Consider the following 14,814-nt stretch of genomic DNA (forward strand, 5'->3'; position numbering starts at 1 on the left):
CAACCCAGTGGTTGAGTTCACATGGTTTCTAATACTCCTGGAATACTACAAGGTGGAGGAGCTCACCAGATACCATGCGATGGTGGAGCACTTTAACTATCTGTTGGTGGAAGGGGAGGAGTCCTTCTAGATGGTGGCAGACTACATTCGCCAAGACAAGCTGCCAAAGGGCAGTCCTCGATGCCTCCAATCGGTAGGTGATATCGCCCAATAAACTTCTAAGTGGTCGCAGTAGTAATTGGACTATGTTGTATCCACAGAGAGGCAAACACAACGGAAGATTTGATTAGTAAATAAAAGATAAAAATAAAGTAGAGTTGAAAAAATGGATTTCGTGAAAGTAAAATGATAGATTAGGGAAAACGATCAGATAAAGAGCATGGCAAGGTAGAGATGCAGTGCTGTAAAACCTATTCTAATATTGATATTAATTCAAAATATTGTTGCAATTCTACACCATTAATTGCAACTCGAAGATGCTAAATACCACTGGCAGAATGTAGTGAAAGACATACAATATAACAAATATACTAAAATAAATTAATAATCTAAGTTACATAAGAAAAGCATGACTGAACTTATGTAAAAGATGCTAAATAATTTTAGAAAAGAAATTAGAAGATGAGAAACAAAATAATTTATGAGATATGGAAATGAAGCATAAGGAGAATCAATATCACTATTGAGAATAAGAAGTACAACAACTACACTCTAACCTCACCAATATTTCTAAAATAATTTACTCATTTTTGTGACCTAAAACAAGCAAAATCAAACTAGAAATAAGAAAGGAAACAAAATAAAAAAGTTTCTTTTTCCACTCTAAAATCTGATCATTTTACACTAGTTTTGGTTATCTATTTATAGAGAAACTTTTTCTTCAAAGTGGGTATTTTCGTGCATTAGAAAGTGGCTTCAAAATCTTATGCAAAATGGGACAAGTGGGACACGTGTCGACCTCAGATTGGCTTTGGAAAAGGCTGCAGGTGGAGTGGGGGATACGGTTAGAATGTGGCAGGCTGAGTGGCGAAGTGGCAGGTTGAGTGGTCGGGCGTGTGGGGAGCAGCTGCAGGTGGCTTGACAGGCGCCGTGGGACCCGCGGGGCAGGCACGTCAGGCAGCTCTGTGTCAGGTGGCATGCGACTGGTGTTAGGTGTAAGGACACGCGGCAGCTGCTGGAGGAATGGCTCGGCTCGGCTTGGCTCGGCTCGGCTTGCTGGGCTGCTGGCTCGCGTGGCTCAAGAGTGGCTGCTGAAGAGTTTGGGCTTGGGCTTGGTTTTGGGCTTAATTTTGTCAAAAATGCCATTTTTCATGATTTTTGTAATTTTAATTCTTTCTTTCTTCATTCTTTTACTTTGTGTCAAAATACATTTTATTTCTTGAAAATTAAACACAAATTAAATTAAAATTAATATTTTCAAATATAAAATATGTGGATGCTCAATATTCCATGCCCATAAAAGGTCCAAGACGTGTGCTAAGGTCCCATAAAGGCCTAAATGCATGTTTGATCCACGAGACGCTCGGACCACCACCCTCCGGCCGGCAGGACCCGGGCCCCTCTTCCTGTAGGCGTGATAAGCATCCCTGGGTCCATTCCGTGAGCTCGAGTTCGAAATCTCAATTCTATGAAGAAGAAATATGTGAGCTCCACCGTAAGAACCAAAGGTTGGAGACCACCCTGGAGAACATGCAAGAGGTGCTGAATGGCCTATTGCAGGGTAAGTCAAGCGTGACATTGCCTAAGAGGAAGGAGAAAGGTCGGGAGGGGGTGGAGACCATCGTACCAGTAGATGATGGGAGGACCCGACACTCTACCAGTAACACCCCCCGATCGAAGCGACGCGAACATCTTGAACCACCGAAGCAGGCCCAGAAACCAAAGCCAAGGACCAACGCTGCCCCTCGAAACGAGGACGAGGTCACCTTTAAGAAAGCACCCTCAGATTTATGGGAGGAGCTCAATAAAGAGAGGGCGGATAAAGGGACCATGCCCCCTATGGCGCCTCGGGAGGGCAAAGGGGTGGGTGATCCTAACTCGCCCGCTTTAAAGGACTCCCTAAGCAAGAGAAGGCAGGACTTGGACACAGAAATGAAGAGCCTACGAAGCAAGATCGTCATCGCCTCAGGAGGTAAAATTTTTGAGGAGGAGTTCGACCATGAGTCACCCTTCGTCAGGGAGATCCAGGCGATCAGGCTCCTTGCCAACTTTAAAGAGCCCCAGATGACCCCCTACGAAGGAAGCACAGATCCGAAATATCATCTAGATACATTTAACGACCTGATGAAGCTGAGGGGAATTGGCAGCGGGGCGAGATGTCATTGCTTCGCTGTCACATTAAAAGGACCTGCGTACAAATGGTTCAAGAGGCTTAGACCGGGGTCCATCCGATCTTGGCAACAACTTTCTGATGAATTCCTCTAGCAACATCATGCTGTGCGAGACTACACGATGCCAGGCACCAGCCTCGCCAATGTGAAGCAAGGAGAAAATGAGAGTCTGAAGAGCTATATCCACAGGTTCAACATGGAGGCGGCTAAGGTAGGAAGCCTGACCCACCGAGAGCTAAAAATGGCCATCACGGCAGGAGTACGCCCAGGGAGCAAGTTATGGGATAACATGCTCAAGAGAGAGGTCACAGACTTGGATGATTTCTACGAGCGGGCACAAAAGTCCATTCGCGTGGAGGATGGTCACGAGAACCTCAAGGCTGGAAAAGGCCCATCGCCCCCAAAACCTTCAGTCCGGGATAACCAAAGCGTTGCAAAGAAGAAGGGGGTTTATGAGGGAACGAGGGATGATCGACCCCAGAAGCACCAACGCTCTGATGAGCGCACACAGAGCCCCTACACCTTTTACACTAACCTCACCCACGCGAGGGAGGATATTTTCATTACGAACGAAAACTAGGTCCCTTTCAAAAGGCCCCTGCCAATAAAGAAAGATCGGTCTAAAAGAGACCCCAGCAAGTATTGCCAATATCACAAGGATATCGGCCACACCACCGCAGAGTGCAACCATTTGAAGGTGGAAATTGAGGAACTCATCCGTGGAGGATATTTGGGCAGGTATGTGTGCAAGGATAGCCAGAGGCCAGAAGAAGGAGTGTCCCCACCGCAGGCACGAGAGGTGGCCCCAGAAGTGCAAGGGGAGGTCAGGACCATCTTTGGAGGACCAGGATTCGGAGGCGATTCAAGGAAGGGGCGAGACAAGTACGCCAAGGAGGCCCGACGAAGTCCACCACCTTCCATTTTAAGTTTGGAGCAACGCCCCCCGAAGAGCTTCAAGGGCGAGAATGACTCAATAAATTTCACTGAAGAAGATGCGCAGGGGGTGCATTTCCCTCATAATGACCCCCTGGTGCTAACTGCCCAGCTTGCTAACATGAGGGTACATTGGGTCTTGGTGGATAACGGGAGCTCTGTGGACATCTTGTATCGACCGACACTGGAAAAGATGGGATTGAGCCTCCAACACCTAAAGCCTTGCACTATGACTTTGTATGGGTTTACGGGAGATTCGATGCAACCCCTGGGGGCAATCGAATTAGCCCTCACCATGGGGGAGCAACCCAGGCAAACCACCGTAATGGCTAACTTTGTCGTGGTGGATTGCACCTCAGCCTTCAATGCGGTATTAGGGAGACCCTCTCTGAGAGAATTGAAGGCGATAACTTCTGTGTATCACCTAGCTATGAAATTCCCAACCCCCGGGGGAATATCATGCGTGAAAGGGGAGCAGAAGGAATCGAGGGAATGCTATAACATGTCCCTCCACGCAGCCACCAAACAATCTATACCGATGACAATGGTTGTGTATGAAGGAGCGACCCACACAAGTTAGATCCGCATAAGATTGGACCCTCAGGTTACGGAGCCTCTTGAGAAGTGCTACCAGCAAGGCTTTGGCACTCGGTGCAAAAAGAACCTATGTTTAGTTTGTTCCTCGTTGTTTTAGCTTAAGTAAGAAAGAATCAAAGAGGCTACCTAGGTAACCTCCTAATTAGATGTAACCCCTTTTATTTACAAAGTTGGCTGTAAACCGCATGCTATGAATGAAATTGTTTGCAACTTCATATGTTGTTTTTCTTCGCTGCGCGAGCATCAGCTAAAGTGCCTGCCGAAATAAATTTCACCAAACACTTGGGGGGCAGGACAGGAGGCAAAAACATACAGTCAACAGGGGGAACCTAAAAAAAAAAAAAAAGGGCTCCTAAAAAGGACCCTCTAACAGAGGATCCTAAAAAGGACCCCTTGCCCTCCTAAAAAGGACCCTCTATCAGGAGGATGGTAAAAAGGACCCATTAACGGAGGATCCTAAAATGGAGGCTCCTAAAAAGGACCCTCTATCAGGAGGATGATAAAAAGGACCCTTTAATAGAGGATCCTAAAAAGGACCCCTTGCCCTCCTAAAAGGGACCCTCTATCAGGAGGATGGTAAAAATGACCCTTTAACGGAGGATCCTAACAAGGACCCCTTGCCCTCCTAAAAAGGGCCCTCTAACAGGGATCTTAAAAAGGGCCTTCTATCAGGACCCTAAAAACGATCCTTCATCAGGAGGACTCAAAAGGGACCATGACCCTAAAAAGGACCCTTTAGCGGGGGATCCCAGAGGGACCCCTTATATCAGGGCCTTAAGCGAAGTCCTTACAAGGCATCCCCTGGGTTCACAAGGATTAGCTACCCTTGTGGACATCAAGGAGGCCAAAGGGACTTACAAAAAAAAAAACTATTGTAACGACAGTAATAAGTCTAGAGCGGCCACTAAGCCGTCTAGCCAAAAAGGGTCCTAAAAGAGACCCTTGCAAAAATAGTACTATGAATAACGACGAGAAGGACGCTTCTCGCAACAAATAATAAGCGCGCGCAAGAATATATAAAAGGATAGCTAGGACCCAAGGGGTCAAAATATCCTTATAAGAGTAATCAAGAGGCACCAAAAGAGGTCCCAGTGAACCCTTTCACATGGGCTCCAAAGGAACTCCAGCCTGGTAAATAAAAGAGGGGAACCAACCAAACCCCATCATACAGGCTTAAAAGGGCCTCGAATGCAGTAGAATAAGAGATAAATAGCAACACATGTATATATACATTGAAAAAGAAAATTTTGAAGACAGTACAAGAGTTACAAAAGAAAAGCAGTAGTGATAATGAAATTATAGAGTCAAAGAAAAAAAAAGAGCATACACCCATGGTGGGCTAGCTAACAAAAGTTATGAAATGACTACTTCAGGGCCTCCTACCATGGGCGCTCCACATGGCCGCTCGAGCGACGGCATGCTCACCAAAAGAAGAGAAATCGAAATTGGGATCCTGCCTCCATACATTGTAAAGGGCGTGGTGTATGGACCTGTACTCAATGGCAGTCTTCTCCGCCTCCAAGGAAGCATTTCTCTCCTGCAACGTAGCGACATTGGTCCTAGCAGCCTGGAGTTTGGTCTTGGTAGCCTTGACTTCGGCCCTTGCAGTCTGGAGTTCGACCCTGATAGACTCGACTTCGGCCTCTAAATAAGTAACCCTCTCCTGCGACACTATCACAATATCCTTGATCGCCTGGAGTTCGCTCTTCAGGCTGGCAACTTGGTCCTTCAGCTCCTTGGCCTTGGCAACTGCCTTCAGCTTCCTTCTCGACGAGGTGGCAAGTTTGGCCCGAACCTTCTTTAGCTCAGACTAGGTTTTCTCGAGCTCTTTATCGAGCTCCTGGACCCGGGCTGTAAGGCAGTCCCTCTCAGCAGTAGATGCGGAGAGGTTGCTGGACGAGTCGGCAAACTGTAAAGCCACGGTATAGGCCTGCACAAGAAAGTTAACGGCATCAACAATAAGTAACAAAAAGAAAAATGCATTTACATCTATACATAATAATGCCGACGCGAGGTGCAGGAACTCACCCAGGCCATGGTACGCCTTAGGGTTTCCCCAAGGTCCGTTTGGGCAACGTTCCCAAGACCGTTCCAGTCAGATACGGGGAGGCCCGAGGCAAGTTGGATGTATCGCTGCCCGTAAGACGTCGCCACCCGAGTCACCTAGGGCTCCCCATCCGCACCAGTGGCACTTGGTTGGGTGAGGACGGACGACCCACTCACCGAAACAAGAGGGGGCGCGGTGAAAGTGGAAAACTGAGGATCTGGTAGATCAGAGGGAGGCTCCGAAAGGTTGGCAAAATAAGTCCCCGATGGTCCAGGGTCAAGAGGAGCCTGAGTGAAGGCGTCGTAGCCCTCAGGGTCAGGGCAAACATAACACCCTGGAAGGGCCCCCTGGTCTTGAGAGTGAGGGGCTATGTCCGGATCATAGGAGGAACATGGAGGGCATCCCCCAGGAGATGGGGGCAGCTGGTAGGATCCCCCGCAGTCAAGGGGGGCTTTCTCCGGTTCGGCCAAGGCCCCCTTCATCTTCGTGGACCCAGAGATGGTCCACAGTAACTTGGGGTCCGAGACAGGGGACAATTTATAGCGGTTCAGATTCTTCACGGTGAATAGGCACACCGCCTTTTTTATAGCGGGGTCAGTGCTGAGGAACGTTCTCATGTCTCTCGCTTCCGACCCAACAACTATGGGTTCAGCAAATTGCTCTGCATAATACACGCCATGGTCGATATGAATGTAAGTCACGAAACAATAAGTTGTAATAAAGTAAAAGAGAGAAAGTGATGCTCAAGGTACTTACTGGGAGTGGCCCGAAAGTTCTCGCGGACAGAGAGGGGGCCCTCCACGAAGAAAAGTCCTGCTTCCAGGACCCTGGGTAAGACACCGAGCCCTCTATCAAAGTGGCCTCATTGTTGGCTTTTTGTAAATAGTAAAAGCCCTTGGACTTGGGAAGGGGCATGAGGTTGTAGAGGAAATGCACCTCCGTCGCCGTAGGAGCGCGTTTAAACAGCTTCGTGAATGCAACGAAAAGGCAGCTTAAAGTCAGCCAGCCATTGGGAGCCAGCTGAAGCGGGGCAAGGTCAAAGTAGTTGAGGACTGCAATAAAGAACGGGTGCAACGGGATGGTACCACCCGCCTTCAGGATGTGCTCGCTGAGGGCCACGAAGCCGGGCCTAGGACTGTCAGCCCGACATGTCTCCTAAGGAACATATAACGTGTACTCCAAAGGGATGCGATAGTGATCCACGATGTCCATCAGTTTATTTTCGAACACACGCGACACCAGTTCGGTTGCCAGTAAAGGAGCATCGTCCGGTTCATTGGAAGTCACCTGTCGTCGTGCCCTCGGCATATCTGCAAAATCAAAAGAAAAATGTGAGGAAGAGACAGAACACTTGACCCTCCATTTTTTCCTCCTAGCAAGAGTCTTCCATCGGGGGAGCGACTGCGGAAGCGCTAAGCTAGGGAAAACTGAGATTAAGGGCTGAGGAGAAGTGGTAGTGGCCCCATGATAGTCATAAGGCGAGGATGGGTTGGAGGGCTCAGGCGGAAGGTGTCCCTCCATAAGCTCCAACTCCCTCTGCAGCTCTAAAAGGGTCACCCTAAGGCTCGCTACATGGTCACTAAGGTCTGGGAGGAAAGGTGCTTTGTCTCCTCTCAACACCGAGTCAATTTCACTCTCCACCACCCATATTTTACGCCTAAGTTCAGCCAGGTGCTCAAGAAGGCGAATACGGGCATGCCTTAAGGAATCATAGTCTTGGTAAGGATTTTCCTCATGGGACTCTGAGTCTGAGGATAGGTCAACAAACTCAACCCCCGGAGGTATGTCGAACGGGCCGTCACTAGCCATGAGACCTCGTCTCGAAAGCGAAAAGGGGTTCACGTATAGATGAGGGGATGGCTACAAAACACAAAGGAATAGGCTTAATATCTCTAGATGCAAACGTCCTAAATGGCCCACTACAGGGTATAAAAAAGAGGGGCATGCATATGGTCAAACTCACTACAAGCTCAGGCCAAGGTACCCCATCTCGAGTAATGTTAATTTGGACCCAATGAGTGTGATGGAAAAAGAAAATATACCTCAAGCAGATAAGATGGAGCGTTGTCGAGGTCGAAAGGAGGTCAAGGGCCAAAAAGCACCGAATGGTCGAAAGCACGTGTCTACAGAAATAAACAAAAATTGTGTGTTAGTCTCCAAATAGACATACCAAAAATTAGCTCATATGTAAAAAAAAAAAAAAGGGGGTGAATGATGAAAATGAAATGAAAAAATAAAATAAAGAAAACTATGGAAAAAGTGAGGTTGTGGGGGATTGAACCCCTTACCTCTTGAAAGAGGAAGGATTCTCAAAACCACTAAGCCAAGGAAGTAAGGTGAAAATAATAGGCCTTGCATGAAGGCCTATTTATAAGAATCAAGGAGAATAGTCTACAAGAGCACCTAAAGGTCCTCTCCTAGACTGGGGGGCAAGTGTGGACACTCAATATTCCATGCCCATAAAAGGTCCAAGATGTGTGCTAAGGTAACATAAAGGCCTAAACGCATGTTTGAGCCACGAGACGCTCGGGCCACCACCCTTTCGCAACGGCCTCGCATGCTCCCCTCGCCTAGCCTTGCGTGATTACGCTCATGGCTCGTGGGAGGGCCTCGCATGCCTAGGACCATGCCCCACGAGATGGCCTCGCGTGCCTAGGTGCGTGACGCATAGGGGAGCCTCGTGTGCCCAGGTGCATGGCTCGTAGGAGGGCCTCGCATGCTTAGGACCATGCCCCACGAGATGGCCTCGCGTACCCAGACTCATGCCTCGCTGGAAGGCCTCACGTGCTTAGGACCACACCCCAAGAGATGGCCTCGCGTGCCCAGGCTCATGCCTTGCGCCATGGCCTTGCACGCGCGCCCCCCACGGCCTCGCCCGAGTGTCCTTGGTCTCGCGCCCCTGCACGCAGTCGGTTCCGCGCCCCAGGCATCCTCGGTCTCGCGCCCCAGCGCCCACGGCCTCACGCCCCAGCGCACTCGGCCTCGGGCCCCAGTGCCCTCTGCCTTGCGCCCCAGCGCCCACGGCCTCGCCCGAGCGTCCTCGGTCTCGCGCCCCTGTGCGCCTTCGGTTCCGCGCCCCGGGCGTCCTCGGTCTTGTGCCCCAGCGCCCATGGCCTCGCGCCCGAGCGTCCTCGGTCTTGCGCCCCGAGCGTTCCATGCCTTATGAGGCATGTGCCCTTGGGAGCCTCGCGGAGGACACCCTTGCCACGACCATATTCTAAAGGTGGGGCCATACAAGGGATGCAGCTCGCCTCGCACCCCCAGGCCTTAAACGAGGCCACGTCATCTCAAGCCCTCATGACCGTCTTGCGCACCTATCACCTCTGTCAGGGGGTGGCCTTGAGTTGCTTCGGGTGTCTCGCGCTAAATGTCCAAAAGCCTTACCTCGCGCCATAACCCTTCAATATATCAAGTGTCTCGCTCCCTATGTCTCGATGTGGTCTCTATTACGAGGGCTTATCGAGGCCCCTGCATTTGGAAGTAAATGCCCAAATATGATTCAAATGGAACATACTAGTAAGATCTAGTACTGGGTACGGCCTTTAAGACCCTGTATGTCGAGTACGAACACCCGTACCAGTAGGGTAGTGGGAGTGCTGGGATAAGAGTTATGGCCTGTACGTCTACGGCCAGGAGTCAGAGTCGACACCACTACCACATGCGCCACTATGTCTGTCACCACTCCTCTGACATGGGTATGGACAAGTAGTGGAGACATCCTCCTGACGCCAGCCACTGTACTGGATGCAAGACCACAACCTCTGAAACCACTCTCCTGACAGAGTACTTATGTACCACTTGGTCTCCTGGACCACCATATATCCAAGGCCATTAGAGCCTACTATAAAAAGAACCCCTCTCCCACATGGAAGGGGGTTGGAAAATTTACTGTAGCAAGGGCATGATAGTGAATGAAAATGGATTTCTCCATTGTTGTTCTGCAATTGTTCTTGAGTTAATACTTAAATTTCTAAGGTTTTTCTATTGACAATCTTTACTTTGCAATTTTTTCCAACTTAACTTAGTTGACGAGTTCTCACCATCAACAGTTTGACGCCAACAGATTTGGAGGCTCTTTATACGCTCATTAATACCCAGGTTGTATTACATATTTATTGTCCGAGATATCAGAGATAATGGATAGGAAAATGGACTGCATTTGATAATACAGAAACTCTGCAAAAATTTTGAGAGAATAAAAATATTGTCTTGTGGACTAGGTGGATTTTAACCACTCAACCACATAAAATTGTGAGTGTGAGAAGTTGTTCATATAATTCATTACGGTTTAGAAAACACCACTAATATCTTTGTTATTGGATTTCTTAATCTATTGTTGGCGAAAAACCGCGTCAACAGGGGGCTACGATTTCGAAATCCTAGATATGCTTTAAGCTTTGTGGTTGTTGATTATCTAAGAACAACTCTTTACCTCAATTCTAAATATTCATTTCTTTTTTTGTCTTGTTGGGTTTCGAAATCCCTAGGTGCCTAAGGATTGATTTGCCTTGTGTTATTGAACACTACTAATGAGGTAATGGGACTCCATACCCTTTTGATGATTTGATGTTGATTTGGTTCTTGTTTATGGTCATGGATTGTTGTTAGATGTCTTGGGAATTTAATGAATATGTGTATGTACTACAAGGAAATGGGGCTACTACTTTGGATTTTAAGGTTGAGAGACTTCATTTTTTGCATAAAATCACAACTGAAGTAGTTAGGGGCGAAGTAAAAAGTGGTGAAAAACCGAAGTAGAAAGTGGGGTTTCTACTTCGGTTTATACATAATAAGTGAAGTAGAAAGTCTTGAATGGAAGTGCTTGTAAGAATTGTGAACTTTTCTACTTCGGGTTTTATGTATAAACCAAAGCGGAAACCCCACTTTCTACTTCGGTTTATACATAAAAACCGAAGTAGAAGCTTATTTTTTTATTTTTTTTTTATTTTTAACTGAATTTAATGAAATTGGAAATTTATTCTTATTTTTTAAATGGTCAAATTTCGAATTTATATATATTTTTACAATTCGAATTAATTCAGATTTTTTTACTGGCTCAATCAATTAGAAATTAAAAATCTTAAAAATAAAATATTTATACAATGTTATAAGTATTTAGGTACAATAAAAATTTATACATTGATATAAGTACTTAAGTAAAATAGCCTAAACATTAATATATTCACATTGACATAAAACTAAATGAACTTATTATAAACAAAATAAGTCGTAAGTCATCAATCGTCATAACCATTCATGTTGGATTAGCAAGTGGTTTGCAATCTGACAATATTTTTTTCCCATCAAACTGTAAAATTAATAAACATAAATTAATAACAATATTGATTATTTTATACTTTATATTATACATAAATAAGTTATGAAAAATTAACGTACTTTGTCTTTTAGGATTTCTAATGCATTTGTTACTCGTACAAGGTCTGTAATTTATTTCAATTTACTATGAAAATATTCAACAAATGTAATGACCCAACTATTTCTAAGACTTTGGACCATTAAAACTACTAAACATGCTACTATTTCGATACAAACATAAGAAATAACATGCCTTTATTGAAAACCCAAAATATAACAAATAGCATGTCTTTATTAAAAATGTAAAATAAAATGTGATATGGTATGGGATCCCATTGTTTACAAAACATAAAACATAGCTTTAAAAACAAGTTCAAAAAAAAGTTGAAAGAGAAATTACAAAAGAGACATATTTCGAAAGACTAAAATAAACGTCATCCTCGATCGACACGCAGCCCATCCATTCCATTCATCCTCAACACACATGCCATGCTACCAAGAATCATTCCGCCTCCATAATCTTTTTCGTGCATCACATTAAAATAAAGGAATGAGCCTAATGCCCAACAAGGAAAATCTACTAAAAACAAAACATACATTGTAAACATAAGCATATGACTACGTCAAATACTATAAAAGAACATAAGACTATCTAAAACATATATCATATATCATAAGCATACACTATAAAATATATGGCTACAAAAACATCTATTACAATGACCATCATACATCTTGGGGCTTGCTAGCTAGGCAATCATATGCCCATAATTCTACAGGGCTAGTTATCTAAACAAGTCATATAAATTTATGGGGCTTGTTATCTAAACAAATCATATGCCCAAGGAATATACTATTGGGACTTGTTATCTAAACAAATTATATGCTTATTGTCTAAACAAAATATATACCCAAGAACTAAAACATATCATACATATACATATCATAGCATAAACATATAACATAACATAACATATAAGCACATAAAATCTATCCTATTTTCCTTACCAACACTAGGATATGAGAACAAGGATGGGATTTGGAACACTCCTAAAACCAACAATACAAATGGTGAGTATTTCTAAAGAATAAAGAATGAATGTGGAAACTAAACCATCAAGAAGAAACTTACCAAGAAAGAACTTAAGTTTCAAGAACCTAATCAAGAACCAATAACAAAAGTTAGGATCTGAATAAAAGAAACTAAGAAAACTAAAGAGTTTTAAATAACTGGACTTAAAGAATAGGAGTACCTTAGTTGACCTTATGGATTGGTCTAACTCCAATACCGAAATACACTAAACCTCACTTCCCAAGTATTTTATAAAGCTTAAGAATGGCAAAGCATTTTCCCAACCCAAGTGTTTATCACTCTATGATAATACTAGCACTTTGGAGTCTGATCACAGCTGAAGAGTGAGGAGAAGGGCTGGGTTCTAAGTCCTATTTATAGAGTTCTAAGAATAAAAATCTTCTTTTTGGCTTTGAATAAAAATAGTGAATTTAATTGAAAATATTTGAATATTCTTCAGTCAAAGGCTTAGGACTCGGTCAAATTGTTCAGAGGGAAGTCTAAGGAGTCAAAGCTTGTTTTAAAAAGTAAAAACAAAAATAAAAAAAAATAGAATCCTAACTTCTAACTTCCTAAATCTCGTAACTCTAAACTCACCTGTAGTAAAATCAACATAACTGGAGCTGTAACGCTCCAATTTAGACCATCTTTATACCATTAGAAAGCTAATTCAATTATCTATATCTTTCTATAAATACTATTTTTCAAAATTCATAATATAACTAGGTCAAAAATAGGTCAGAAGTTACAGTATCCTAAAGTTACTGGAAAATCTATTTAATTATCTAAATAACAACCTAATCCACAAATTTCTTAACTAACCATAAAATAACAAACTATAATTCCCTAATTATCATGCTTATAACAAGTGTCATATTATTATTGGCTCTATCTAAACCTTAGGTTATAATAAATAATACACCTAGGACCAGCAATATTAATCAAACCTTATGTTATAATTAATATTCTTAAACTATAGGTTAAACTTATAAAATTCATAACTATCTAGCTAGTTAAGTAAATAGTCTTGGACTCTAAAACAAATCACATAATAGATAAGCATAATGTCATATATTAGTTTCATGTTTGTCCTGAGACTTAGATAAAGTCGAAGGGATGTCTTAATCAAATCATATTGACATCGAATTCTTTCAGGATCACTACAGTTCTTTAGGCAACACTTTAAAGACAACAATTAGTAAATCCTAAAAGAAAATTCGGCACAGTTTCCTCTGTTTTTATAGTAGATTCAAATTTTATAATTACCTATAAATTCAACACAAAAATCAACACACATATTTTCATCCTTATATCACCACAACACACAAATTTTCCAAAATCTACTTCACTAATTTGATAAATAAATATTGCAATAGTGATAACTAAAATTACAAAATTACACACTTCCAATATTACTCTAGATTAAGGTAACCCGAAATCAACACCAAGCTCGCCACTAAATCAACAAGACTATTAAAAAGTTTCAAAAAAACTTAGTTAAATAATTAATAAACAACATATCAAACTAGCTAGTTATAGAAAACAAAAACAAATATTACTAATAATATAAGCATTCTATGTTCTCTAAGTTACAACATTAGCAACAACACAACCTAGCTAAGTTAAAATATTGAAATAGGAAGTTCACCTTCTCACAATTTTTAAAATTCATTAATTTATATATGATTGATAACATTATATAAAATAGCAAAATAAATAAAAAGAAAATCAAACATATATTCAAACATTCTTTAATGCTCAAAATCAACTCTCAACATAAATACAAACAACATATTCAACACATTATATATAAAAAGCTACAAAAAACATATTATATATAAAACAAAAAATCTAAAAATAATATAGAGAATTAAAAACAAAATCATACAACCAAAGATTGAATAATCCATACCTATTTTGAAGTTCAAAAACGTATTTGAACCCCATTTTTGAACTCCAAATATACCCGTTGCCAGAGCCTTTTCGTTTTACCCTAAAAATTAAAATAGATCAATTTTTAGCCTCTACTTAAGTTTTTGAGCAAGGAAATTGGTCAGAAATGGTGGAAAACAAAAAAAATGGTTAGAAAACCAAATCCTTGTCAATTGTATAACCAGAAATGGTGTTTTTGGCTTTTGGGTTTCTGCTTCAGAGAGGGAGATGAGGGAAATGAAGCCAAAGTGAAGGGGAAAAGGGTTTTAAAACCCTTTTACTTCGGTTTATATATAAAAGCTGAAGTGGAAAGTGGACTTTCTACTTCGGTTTTTATATATAGACCGAAGTAAAAAAGGTCTCAAAATAACTAAGGGCCCTGTTTGGTACGTGCACTTTTTCACTTCGGTTCTTTCATAAAATCTGAACTGGAAATCCCCCCCCCCCCCTTTGGTGTACCAATCAAACATGACCCTCGTCTTATTGCTCAATTTACTTCATTTTTTATGAAAGCGAAGTAGTAGCCTATTTTTTTTAAGCGCCATTCCCACAAGCTAAGTAAAAGCCCATTTAGAAGCTTTTACTTC

The sequence above is a fragment of the Humulus lupulus genome, chromosome 4 (genome assembly GCF_963169125.1).
Source record: "Humulus lupulus chromosome 4, drHumLupu1.1, whole genome shotgun sequence".
Taxonomy (NCBI): Eukaryota; Viridiplantae; Streptophyta; class Magnoliopsida; order Rosales; family Cannabaceae; genus Humulus; species Humulus lupulus.